The sequence below is a fragment of the Bos indicus genome, chromosome 5 (assembly GCF_029378745.1).
Source record: "Bos indicus isolate NIAB-ARS_2022 breed Sahiwal x Tharparkar chromosome 5, NIAB-ARS_B.indTharparkar_mat_pri_1.0, whole genome shotgun sequence".
NCBI lineage: Eukaryota > Metazoa > Chordata > Mammalia > Artiodactyla > Bovidae > Bos > Bos indicus.
The window spans coordinates 77,938,772-77,952,223 of NC_091764.1; the positions used below are offsets into that span (position 1 = coordinate 77,938,772).

The following is a 13,452-nucleotide window of genomic DNA, read 5'->3' on the forward strand; positions in this document are numbered from 1 at the left end:
TTTCAAACTTATCAGCTACTTTCTGTCTTTTAATTCATGGATTCAATTTCCAGGATGATTATTGATAAATGAGGACTTAGTACTGCTATTTTACCTTTTATTTTCTAGTTGCTCTATATGTCCATTGTTTCTTTTTTTGTTTGAATTTTTGTTTGCCATTTTAGTTTCATGGTTTTCTATTTTGTTTTTCTCAGTTTCCTATTTTTCACTGTTAAATAAGGCATCGGAGAAGGCAATGGCACCCCACTCCAGTATTCTTGCCTGGAAAATCCCATGGGCGGAGGAGCCTGGTAGGCTGCAGTCCATGGGGTCACTAAGAGTCGGACACAACTGAGCAACTTCACTTTCACTTTTCACTTTCCTGCATCGGAGAAGACAATGGCACCCCACTCCAGTGTTCTTGCCTGGAGAATCCCAGGGACGGGGGAGCCTGGTGGGCTGCTGTCTATGGGGTCGCACAGAGTCGGACACGACTGAAGCAACTTAGCAGCAAATAAGACACAATAGAAAAACAGATGGTTGATATTTTGTACATTGCATTTTCTTCAGAAAATCTAGAGCAAAGGATCGTTTATATGTCCATAATAGTTCAACACCACAGATTGAAAACAGAACTACTGAGAAAACAGCTGAACTTGCACTTGAAGTCAACTTCCCCTTGACTGCAAAATTCAAGGTTTCTCAGATGTCAGTACAGTGTTGAAAGCAGTGGATAAAACTTTACAGATTGCTTGTGCTTGTTCGAGGCTATTGTACTAGTAAACCCACAGGCTGTATTCTTCATTGTTCACATCTGTAGTCTTCAAAGCCAATAAGCTTTTTCCTGCACCCAGATCGTCACCATAACATACCATTTGGATGATTAAATACAGAGCACACCCATGTAAAACATCATACTGATCTGATGTGGATACTTCTATACCAAACTTGGTAACCTGCATAGTAAATTCTTCCTCCAAAGGGACGAAAGGCAATTTTTTATCTTCCTGAGTGACTTCTTTATAATTTATCAGTTCTAGTAGCCCCTCAAGACTTTACCCTTCAGAGAGTTTCAGTTTCTCAATTGCATCAATGTATTTTTTTTTTTATATAAATCCTGCACAGGTATCTGAATTATTATTGCTTTGTCCTGAAGTCTTGGTGGAATTGGTGTCAAGGTTTGCCACCTTGCTGGACTGTGAAAGCCTCCCAAGGCTGGAATCTACAGACTTGCCCTTACTACTGATTTCTCTGCTCTGGGAATTGCTACTATTGTATTGCTTCTTATCTTTCTGAAACATCTTACCACATAGCTGACCCAGAGGCTCTCACTGCAGAATCCAACACTACTTTATCACCTTCAAAGATTTCACAGACAGTGGTCTGCACAGATAGCTTCCTTTCATTCCAACATGGTCATTACTCATCAGAAAAACAAGGTACCTTACTGTCTGCACTCAGGGTCACAGACTCACTGCCTGCGCAGCCTGAGCTGCTGTTGCAACTCCTGTTCTACTCAGTTTCCTCTTTTAATAGGCTTTGTGTCTCTGCTCTAGCCTTGTAGTTAACATGTTCAGTTCAGTTTAGTTCAGTCGCTCAGTCGTGTCCGACTCTTTGCGACCTCATGAACTGCAGCGTGCCAGGCCTCCCTGTCCATCACCAACTCCTGGAGTTCACTCAAACTCACGTCCATCAAGTTGGTGATGCCATCCAGCCATCTCATCCTCTGTCGTCCCCTTTTCCTCTTGCCCCCAATCCTTCCCAGCATCAGAGTCTTTTCCAATGAGTCAACTCTTTGCATGAAGTGGCCAAAGTACTGAAGTTTCAGCTTTAGCATCATTCCTTCCAGAGAACACCCAGGACTGATCTCCTTTAGAATGGACTGGTTGGATCTCCCCAAGAGTCTTCTCCAACACCACAGTTCAAAAAGATCAACATGAGGTTTCTATAAAATGTCTCAAATAGTCCTTTTTCTGTCAATAACATGTTATCTTCACTTGCCTATGTGAGTTCTGTCCTTTTCCTCTTACCTTTTTATGTTTTTGTTGTCGCAAATTGTCTCATTTTATGTTGTAAGTTTGGTATTGAAGTAAGGTATTGAAGTACCTATAGTCCTGGGTCAGGAAGATCCCCGGGAGAAGGAAATGGCTACCCACTCCAGTACTCTTACCTGGAGAATTCCATGGACAGAGGAGCAGGTTGGGCTACAGTCCATGGGGTTGGAAAAGAGTCAGATGTGACTTAGTGACCAAACAACAGCAAAATAGTTATTTTTACTGCTCCTCCCCCACCTTTAACCTTTATGTTGTAATTGTTTAACAGCCTATACTGATATAGAGTTGTAATTTTCTGATTCTGAAATAATCACCTTATTCAAGGGTTTGTATACTTTTGCTTTCAGGTGGTTGATGGCTAGGATTGAAAGCGTGGCCTCCACTTTTCCCCTAGTTCTGCCTCCACTATGTGTTCCAGTGCACACCCTTTTGAGGTATTGATGTGTAGAACTCTGGTGTCTTGGTGTGTTGGTCAGAGGAACCTTGGTTGAGTCATGGATGTTTTACTGATTGTAAATTGAAGATGAGAGACAAAGGAGGGTATCATGCCCCTATAATGCTGATGTCACTCCAAGACTTTATTTTTTAGTAGATTTAAGATCACAACAAAATTGAGGAAGGAACCCCAAGTACCTCCTGCCCCAAACATGCATAGGTTCTCCCATTACTGATATCCCCACCAGAGTGGTACATTTGTTACAACTGATGAATCTGTAGTGATCCAAAATCCACATTTTACCTTAGAGTTCACTCTTAGTGTTGTATATTCTATGGATTTGGACAAATAATGACATGTACCTATTATTATAGTATCATATATAGAATTTTCATTGCCTTTTCCAGAATATCTTAGTTGGAATTGTATAGTATGGAGGTAGGTTTTTAAGATTGGCTTCTTATTCACTAAGTAATATGCTTTTAAGATTCCCCCATGTCTTTTCATGGCTTGGTAGCTCATTGGTTTTTTTTTTTTTTTTTTCTTTTTTGCATTGAATAATATCCTGTTGTCTAGATGTACCATTATTTATTCACTTACTTAAGACAATGTTTTTGCTTGTAAGTTTTCATATGAATAAAGCTGTTATAAGGCTTCCCTGGTGGCTCAGATGGTAAAGAATCTGCCTACAATGCGGGAGACCTAGGTTCAGTACCTGGGTTGGGAAGATCCCCTGGAGAAGGGAAAGGCAACCCACATCAGTGTTCTTGCCTGGAGAATTCCATGGACAGAGGAACCTGGCAGGATACAGTCCATGGAGTTGCAAAGAGTCTGTTATAAACATCTGTGTGCAAGTTTTCAACTCCTTTGGCTAAATACCAAGGAACATGATCGCTGGATTATATGGTAAAAGAGTTTATTTCTGTAAGAAACCACAAACTCTCTTCCAAAGTGGGTGAAATGCGTTGCATTCTGACCAGCAATATATGAGACTTCCTATTGCTCCAAAGGCTCTCTAGCATTTGGTTTTGTATTTTGAATTTTGTCTCCTTTAATAGATGTATTGCTGTTGTTCAGTTGCTCTGTCATGTCAGACTCTTGTGACCCCCATGGACAGCAGCATTCTAGGCTTCCCTGTTCTTCATTATCTCCTGGAGTTTGCTCACTCATGTCCATTGAATTGGTGATGCCATCCAACCATCTCATCCTCTGTCAGTTGACAGATTTTATTTTCTTGAGCTCCAAAATCACTGTTGATGATGACTACAGCCATGATATTAAAAGACGGTTGCTCTTTGAAGGAAAGCTATGACAAATCTAGACAGCATATTAAAAAGCAGAGACATCACTTTGCCAACAAAGGTACATATAATCAAACCTATGGTTTTCCCAGTAGTCATGCGTGGATGTGAAAGATGGACCATAAAGAACGCTGATGCTGAAGAATTGATGTTTTTGAACTGTGGTGTTGGAGCAGACTCTTGAGAGTCCCTTGGACTGCAAGGAGATCAAACCAGTCGATCTTAAAGGAAATCAATGCTGAATATTCATTGGAAGGACTGATGCTGAAGCTGAAGCTCCAATATTCTGGCCACCTCATGTGAAGAGCTGACTCATTAGGAAAGACCCTGATGCTGGGAAAGATTGAGGGCAGGAGGAGTATGAACACATTGAATGGCATAACTCAATGGACATGAGTGTGCAAACTCTGGGAGACAGTGTAGGACAGGGAAGCCTGGTATTTCAGTCCATGGGGTCATGAAGATTTGGACACAACTGAGCGACTGAGCAACAACTTCTGGTCTCTCTACTCTGCTTCACTGATCTACTATTTATTATTTAATATCACACTATTTTGATTATTGTGACTTTATAGTAAGTCTTCAAGTCAGGGAATGTCAGTCTTTCAACTCTATTCTCCTTCAGTATTGCATTGAGTATTCTGGGTCTTTTGCCTGTCCATAAATTTTTTAGAATTAGTTTGTTGAAATTCACAAATAACTTGTTTTGATTAAGATTGGGAGCACTTTGAATTTATAGATCAATTTTAAAAAACAAAAAATAAAAAGAACTGAGTTGAGGTAATTCTCCCCAAGCCAAACAACTTGATATTTAACTCAGGCCATACAGTCATGAGTAAATAAATGATTTACACTTGATAATTTGATATCTTAAAAATAGACTTTGGAAAATATATTAGGTTGGTACAGTAACTGTGGTTTTGCATTGTTAAAATTTGCCATTTGATATTGGAATACACTTTAATAATGCGGTTATGTTGTATATCACTTTAATATGCATTTCCTGCTTTATAGTTATTAATGACTTATTACTTGCTGCTTATTTTATATTTATTTTAGACTATGGAGATGATGTTCAACAAAAAACAAATTTGAGCAATTTTTTTTTATTCGAGTTCAAAATGGATCGTAAAGCATCAGAGACAACTGGCAGCATCAACACAACTGGCCCAGAAACTGCTAACGAACATACAGTCCAGTGGTGGTTCTAGAAGTTTTGCAGAGACGAGAGCCTTGAGGATGAGCAGGGTAGTGGCTGGCCATCAGAAGTTGACAACAACCAATTGAGAACAATCATCAAAGCTGATTCTCTTACAACTACATGAAAAGTTGCCTAAGAACTGAATGTTGACTATTCTACAGTCAACAATTTGAAGTAAATTGGAAAGGTGAAAAAGCTCAATACGTTGGTGCCTTATAAGTTGACCAGAAACCCAAAATATTGTTGTTCTGAAGTATCATCTTGTCTTATTCTATGCAACAATAACAAATGATTTCAGACTGTGATGTGTGATGAAAAGTGGACTTTGTATATGAACCAGTGATGACCAGCTCAATGATTGGACAGAGAAGCAGCTCCAACTGCTACTTCTAAGTCACTTCAGTTGTGTCCGACTCTGTGCAACCCCAGAGATGGCTGCCCACCAGGCTCCCCCGTCTCTGGGACTCTCCAGGCAAGAACACTGGAGTGGGTTGCCATTTCTTTCTCTAATGCATGAAAGTGAAAAGTGAAAGGGAAGTCGCTCAGTCGTGTCCAACTCTCAGAGACCCCATGGACTGCAGCCTACCAGGCTCCTCCATCCGTGGGACTCTACAGACAAGAGTACTGGAGTGGGACGCCATTGCCTTCTCCGAAGCAGCTCCAAAGCACTTCCCAAAGTCAAATTTATACTAAAAAAAGGCAATGGTCACTGTTTGGTGGTCTGCTGCCCATCTGATCCATTACAGCTTTCTGAATTCCAGTGAAACCATTACATTTGAGAATTATGCCCAGCAAATTGATGAGAAGCACTGGAAACTGCAATGCCTGCAGCCAGCTTTGGACAACAAAAAGGGCCCAGTTGTTATACATGACAAAGCCCAACCACATGTCACACAACCAACGCTTCAAAAGTTGAATGAACTGGGCTACAAAGTTTTGCTTCATCTGCCATATTCACCTGACCTCTCACAACTACCGCTTCTTCAAGCATCTTGACAACTTTTTGTAGGGAAAACACTTCCATAACCAGCAGGATGCTTTCCAAGAGTTTGTTCAATCCCAAGCACAGATTTTTACACTACAGGAATAAATAAAGTTAATTCTCATTGTCAAAAATGTGTTGAATGTAATGAATAGTTTCTATTTTGATTAATAAAGAAGAGCTTGAGCCTAGTTATAATTATTTAAAATTCAAAGTCCAAAATTGGAATTATGTTTTCAGTAACCCAACAGTATTACAAGGTAGGAGCCACATTTTGGATATGTTCAGTTCAGTCACTCAGTTGTGAACGATTATTTCCGACCCCATGAACTGCACACGCCAGGCCTCCCTGTCTATCACCAACTCCGGGAGTCTACCAAAACGCCTGTCCATTGAGTCGGTGATGCCATCCAACCTTCTCATCCTCTGTCATCCCCTTCTCCTCCTGTCCTCAATCTTTCCCAACATCCCAACTCAACTTTCCAATGAGTCAGCTCCTCGCATCAGGTGGCCAATGTATTGGAGTTTCAGCTTCAACATCACTCCTTCCAATGAATATTCAGCCCTGATTTCCTTTAGGATTGACTGGTTTGATCTCCTCGCAGTCCAAGGGACTCTAAAGAGTCTTCTCCAACACCACAGTTCAAAAGCATCAATTCTTCAGTGCTCAGCTTTCTTTATAGTCCAACTCTCACATCCATACATGACTACTGGAAAAACCATAGCCTTGACTAGACAGACCTTTGTAGACAAAGTAATGTCTCTGCTTTTTAATATGCTGTCTAGGTTGGTCATAACTTTCAAGGAGGAAACATCTTTTAATTTCATGGCTGCAATCACCATCTGCAGTGATTTTGGAGCCCAAAATAATAAAGTCAGCCACTGTTTCCACTGTTTCCCCATCTATTTGTCATGAAGTGACGGGACCGGATGCCATGACCTTAGTTTTCTGAATGTTGAGCTTTAAGCCAACTTTTTCACTCTCCACTTTCACTTTCATCAAGAGGCTCTTTAGTTCTTCACTTTCTGCCATAAGGGTGATGTCATCTGCATATCTGAGGTTATTGATATTTCTCCTGGCAATCTTTGATTCCAGCTTGTGCTTCCTCAAGCCCAGAGTTTCTCATGATGTACTCTGCATATAAGTTAAATAAGCAGGGTGACAATAAACAGCCTTGAACATACTCCTTTCCCAATTTGGAACCAACCTGTTGTTCCATGTCCAGTTCTAACTGTTGCTTCCTGACCTGCATACAGCTTTCTCAAGAGGCAGGTCAGGTGGTCTGGTATTTCCATTTCTTTCAGAATGTTCCACAGTTTATTGTGATCCACACAGTCAAAGGCTTTAGCATAGTCAATAAAGCAGATGTTTTTCTGGAACTCTCTTGCTTTTTCGATAATCCAGCCGATGTTGGCAACTTGATCTCTGGTTCCTCTGCCTTTTCTAAAACCAGCTTGAACATCTGGAAGTTCATGGTTCACGTACTGTTGGAAGTCTGGCTTGGAGAATTTTGAGCATTACTTTACTAGCATGTGAGATGAGTGCAATTGTGCGGTAGTTTGAGCATTGTTTGCATTGCCTTTCTTTGGGATTGGAATGAAAACTGATCTTTTCCAGGCCTGTAGCCACTGCTGAGTTTTCCAAATTTGTTGACATACTGAGTGCAGCGCTTTCACAGCATCATCTTTTAGGATTTGAAATATTTCAACAGAATTCCATCACCTCCACTAGCTTTGTTCATAGTGATACTTCCTAAGGCCCACTTGACTTCACATTCCAGGATGTCTGGCTCTAGGTGAGTGATCACACCATCATGATTATCTGGGTCGTGAAGATCTTTTTCGTACTGTTCTTCTGTGTATTCTTGCCACCTCTTCCTAATATCTTCTGCTTCTGTTAGGTCCATACCATTTTGTCCTTTATCGAGCCCATCTTTGCATGAAATGTTCCCTTGGTATCTCTAATTTTCTTGAAGAGATCTCTAGTCTTTCCCATTCTGTTGTTTTCCTCTATTTCTTTGCATTGATTACTGAGGAAGGCTTTCTTATCTCTTCTTGTTATTCTTTGGAACTCTGCATTCAAATGGGTATATCTTTCCTTTTCTCCTTTGTTTTTCTCTTCTCTTCTCACAGCTATTTGTAAGGCCTCCTTAGATAACCATTTTGCTTTTTTCCATTTCTGTTTCTTGGGGATGGTCTTGATCCCTGTCTCCTGTACAATGTCACAAACCTTCGTCCTTAGTTCATCAGGCACTCTATCAGATCTAGTCCCTTAAATCTATTTATCACTTCCACTGTATAATCATAGCAATCAGAGCATGCCATACCAGTGACCAATGGAATGTAACATACCTAAAATACAGCAGTTCCCAGATTACTGGATCTCCACAATTGCCTGGAATCTCAAGCAAATCACCAACTTGGAGTTACAGAGAGAGAGAAGAGAATAAAAGACAGGAAGGAAGCAACTAAAGGACTTAAAACAGGAAAGGCTATATTTTCTTTTGTGCCCTTCTCTTTCAATTCAGGTTAAGAGTGTAGGTTTCTGGCTATCTTAAAAAAAAAATCCGTTTATCTCACAGATAAATCTATCCTAATTAGACAAAGCAAATGGTAGGATAAATTATAAAGGTTCCATATTAAACCTCAGACATTCTATTAAAATTTATCCTAAAATACCATCCAAGAAAAGAATGCTGTCTGGGAAGATGGTGCCCTGGGTCCAAGTTCATAGCTCCATTCCTCTGTAAAATCTATACCGGGTTGACTCAACACTAAGAAGTGTGGGTTAACTTGTTTAAGACTGTTGCCTTACAGCCTGTCCTCCAGGAAAAGGAGTTGGCTACTGCAAGTTCAGTTCAGTCGCTCAGTTGTGTCCAACTCTTTGCGACCCCATGGAATGTAGCACGCCAGGCCTCCTGGTCCATCACCAACTCCTGGAGTTCTCAAACTCATTCATGTCCATTGTGTTGGTGATGTGATCCAACCATGTCATCCTCTGTCATCCCCTTCTCCGCCGGCCTTCAATCTTTCCCAGCATCAGGGTCTTTTCGAATGAGTCAGTTCTTTGCATGAGGTGGCCAAAGTACTGGAGTTTCAGCTTCAGCATCAGTCCTTCCAATGAATATTCAAGTCTGGTTTCCTTTGGGATGGACTGGTTTGATCTTCTCCCCAGTGCAAGGGACTCTAAAGAGTCTTCTCCAACACCACAGTTCAAAAGCATCAATTCTTTGGCGCTCAGCTTTCTTTATAGTCCAACTCTCATATCCATACACGAATACTGGAAAAACCATAGCTTTGACTAGACAGACATTTGTTGACAAAGTAATGTCTCTGCTTTTCAATATGCTATCTAGGTTGGTCATAACTTTCCTTCCAAGGAATAAACGTCTTTTAATTTCATGGCTGCAGTCACCATCTGCAGTGATTTTGGAACCCAGAAAAATAAAGTCTGACACTGTTTCCACTGTTTCCCCATCTATTTGCCATGAAGTGATGGGACCGGATGCCATGATCTTAGTTTACTGAATGTTGAGTTTTTTTTTTCTAATTTTATTTTTAAACTTTACATAATTGTATTAGTTTTGCCAAATATCAAAATGAATCCGCCACAGGTATACATGTGTTCCCCATCCCGAACCCTCCTCCCTCCTCCCTCCCATACCATCCCTCTGGGCCGTCCCAGTGCACCAGCCCCAAGCATCCAGCATCGTGCATCGAACCTGGACTGGCAACTCGTTTCCTACATGATATTTTACATGTTTCATTGCCATTCTCCCAAATCTTCCCACCCTCTCCCTCTCCCACAGAGTCCATAAGACTGTTCTATACATCAGTGTCTCTTTTGCTGTCTCATACACCGGGTTGTTGTTACCATCTTTCTAAATTCCATATATATGCGTTAGTATACTGTATTTATGTTTTTCCTTCTGGCTTACTTCACTCTGTATAATAGGCTCCAGTTTCATCCACCTCATTAGAACTGATTCAAATGTATTCTTTTTAATGGCTGAGTAATACTCCATTGTGTATATGTACCACAGCTTATCCTAGTTCACTTTTATGAGGAGACACTTTAGTTCTTCACTTTCTGCCATAAGGGTGGTGTCATCTGCATATCTGAGGTTATTGATATTTTTCCCAGCAATCTTGATTTGTTTGTGCTTCCTCCAGCCCAGAGTTTCTCGTGATGTACTCTGCATATAAGTTAAATAAGCAGGGTGGCAATATACAGCCTTGGTATACTCCTTTCTCAATTTGGAACCAGTTTGTTGTTCCATGTCTAGTTCTAACAGTTGTTTCCTGACCTGCATAGATATCTCAAAAGGCAGGTAAGGTGGTCTGGTATTCCAACCTGTTTAAGAATTTTTCAGTTTGTTGTGATCCACACAAAGATTTTGGCATAGTCAATAAAGCAGATGTTTTTCTGGCACTCTCTTGCTTTTTCGATGACCTAACAGATGTTGGCAATTTGATCTCTGGTTCCTCTGCCTTTTCTAAACACAGCCTTAACATCCAGAAGTTTACAGTTCATGTACTGTTGAAGCCTGGCTTGGAGAATTTTGAGCATTACTTTCCTAGTATGTGAGATAAGTGAATTCTGCAGTAGTTTGAGCATTGTTTGGCATTGCCTTTCTTTGGGATTGGAATGAAAACTCATTTTTTCCAGGCCTGTAGCCACTGCTGAGTTTCCCAAATTTGCTGGCATATCGAGTGCAGCACTTTCACAGCATCATCTTTTAGGATTTAAAATAGCTCAACTGCAAAACCTCCATTAAAGCTGGCCACTTGCTTAAGACAGTCAATCCCTGACTCAACCACTAAGAAGTGCGGGTTAACTTGTTTAAGACTGTGGCCTTACAGCCTGTCCTCCAAGAAAAGGAGTTGGTCACTGCAAAACCTCCATTAAAGCTGGCCACTCGCTGAAGACAATCAATCCCCAGTCCCAAGATATCTGGTCCCACACAGGCAAGGGAGACCTCACCACCCACTCAGTGGCACAATCCAGAAACAAGATTCTTCCCTTTTCTCCCTTACCCTGTCTACCTACTATTAAGTCCTATTGGGTCTCCTCCAGAATGTCACCATTCAGATGAATATTTTTACTCTATATTTCTCCTCTAAAATTAGTTATTAATTACAGTTTACTTTCTGCAGTCAATTCTTTAGGTGGGTATTTATTGATTTATCTTTCACTCTTGCATCCTACTTTCTACTATTTTTTAAATTCCCTTCTTCCTGAAGGACCTCTTCTTCATCCTTTCTTTCCCCGGGGGTTTTTCTTTGTATTATGCATAAAGTAATATTTTACACACAATTCCCCTGAACCTCACATCACTTAAAAGATTTAATTTCTTTTTATTAAATCAGTGCAGTCTTCTTTCATTCTCTGCTGAAATTCAATGTCATTAATTATTCATTGGTACTTGTAAGTGTGGTACTGGAGAAAACTCCTGAGAGTCCCTTGGAAAGCAAGATCAACGCAGTCAATTCTAAACAAAAAATAGTGACAGCAGCCAATTGAACATTTAAAAAATATATATTTCTTTACTTGTTTGGTTATACCAGGCCTTAATTGCGGCATGCAGGACTTTTAGCTGAGGCATGTGAACTTAGTTGCAGTGTGTGGGATCTAGTTCACTGGCCAGAGACTGAACCCAGAACCCTTATTTTGGGAGCAAGGAGCCTTAGCCACTGAACCACCAGGGAAGTCCCTCAACACTGTTAAGTACACATGTGCAACCCTAAATATCTTACCTGATTTGAGAAAAATATTTGCAAGTTATTTGATAGAGGTGAGACCAAACTTATCCATCTGATTGTGCTTGTTCCAGAATCACCACTTTAACCAGATTTTTTTTTTTACAATCTTAAAAAACTGAGGAAACTCAATAGATGTTTTTCAAAATTTAATCTCTCATAGAGATTAAACACATTTTTAAAAGCATTTTTCATTTTAAAGTAACCCCATTACATGATAACATTTTGGAACTTCCGTGGAAGTCCAGAGATTAGGACTCCATACTTCCTCAGGTGGGGAACTAAGATCTGTATGCTGAGTGGTACAGCCAAAAGAAAAGAAAGTTACAAAAAATAATTATCTAAAAACAAATTTGAGAAAAGCATTGTTTTACATTTTTGCAAATCTAACTTTATAGCATACAACTGAATTCCCTAATTATTTGCGCCTTCTGTTGCTGATACAGTCTTGACATCAACAAAATCCAATCTGTTTTTTATAGTGTTCACAGCCTTTTCAGATAATCATGCATCATTCTTGATACTGTATCAAAAGTTGACAAGCAACTGTTCCATAAAGACTTAGTGGCAATGAATTTAGCTTTACTTCTCAGCTGGTAAGAAGCTGATACCACAAAGAAATTTTCACATTGTTTTATTAAAATCCATTGGTCTACCTGGCATTTTGAATGGATCTCTTATCTCTTTGCATTGGTCATCAGAAATATTGGTCCACTAAGCTATATAGATGTTCCAAATACTGGCATTTTGGTGTATAATATCAAAAATAATTATGTTCATTAATATTCTCATTGAGTTGAGTATGGGTCCAGGTAGTGGGATACTATCAAATGCACGGTCTTAGATAAAAAATTCCCCAAATCCCAATTTTTCTTTGAAAGCTTAAATTTTATCACTGGCAACAAATACTTTTATTCACCTTGAATTATCAGGATGATGTAGTTTGAGACAAACATGTCAGATGACTTCAAGTAAAAATGATGTTCCATGGGACTACTCAATGACCATAACATCACCATTGCTTTTTTATCTCTTGCTTTACATCATTCTGGAATGCATCTAGTTTATATGTGCTTGCTATTTCATCACCTAGGACATTTAAAAGATGTATATTCAGGGGCTAAGACTTAACAACTTGCACTACTTTATCAAAGACATTCTTAAGGGAGACTTTTTTTGAGAGATCCCATCGGTAAAGAACACAACGACCAACCTGATGACCATTATTAGTCTCCAACTATTGCATTGCCTCAACTGATGGCATTTTACAATTTTGCTTTTCTAACTGAATCTTCTATTGACATTTAAACCATCAAATACTCAGGATGAGCACAGTGACTTTTCCTATGGAAGCATGCTGCTTAATATATTGATATACCCCATCTTCTGAACTCTTCAGAAAATAATTTTAAAACCTGTGAAGAATGAGTTACCACCTCAGAGATGTTTATTAAAGTGCATATTTCTGCAGTGCTAAGAATACTGACACTAGCAAAACAGAAACTATACATCCATGAAGTAACTCCCCATTTCTCCCTTGTTTTTCAGTTGCTTAGTCCTTTCTGACTCTGCAGCCCCATGGACTGCAGCATACCAGGCTTCCCTGTCCTTCACCATCTCCTGGAGCTTGCTCAAACTCATGTCTACTGAATCAGTGATACCATCAAACCATCTGGTCCTCTGTCATCCCCTTTCCCTCCTCTCCTCACTCCTTCCCAGCATCAGGGTCTTTTCTAATG

General features: G+C 39.9%; 1 pseudogene; it reads right to left on the reverse strand.

Annotated features, from left to right (window-relative positions):
- Window positions 1–319: 319 nt before the first annotated feature.
- LOC139183176 (integrin beta-1-binding protein 1 pseudogene) lies at window positions 320–9,719 on the reverse strand (annotated as a pseudogene).
- Window positions 9,720–13,452: the final 3,733 nt, after the last annotated feature.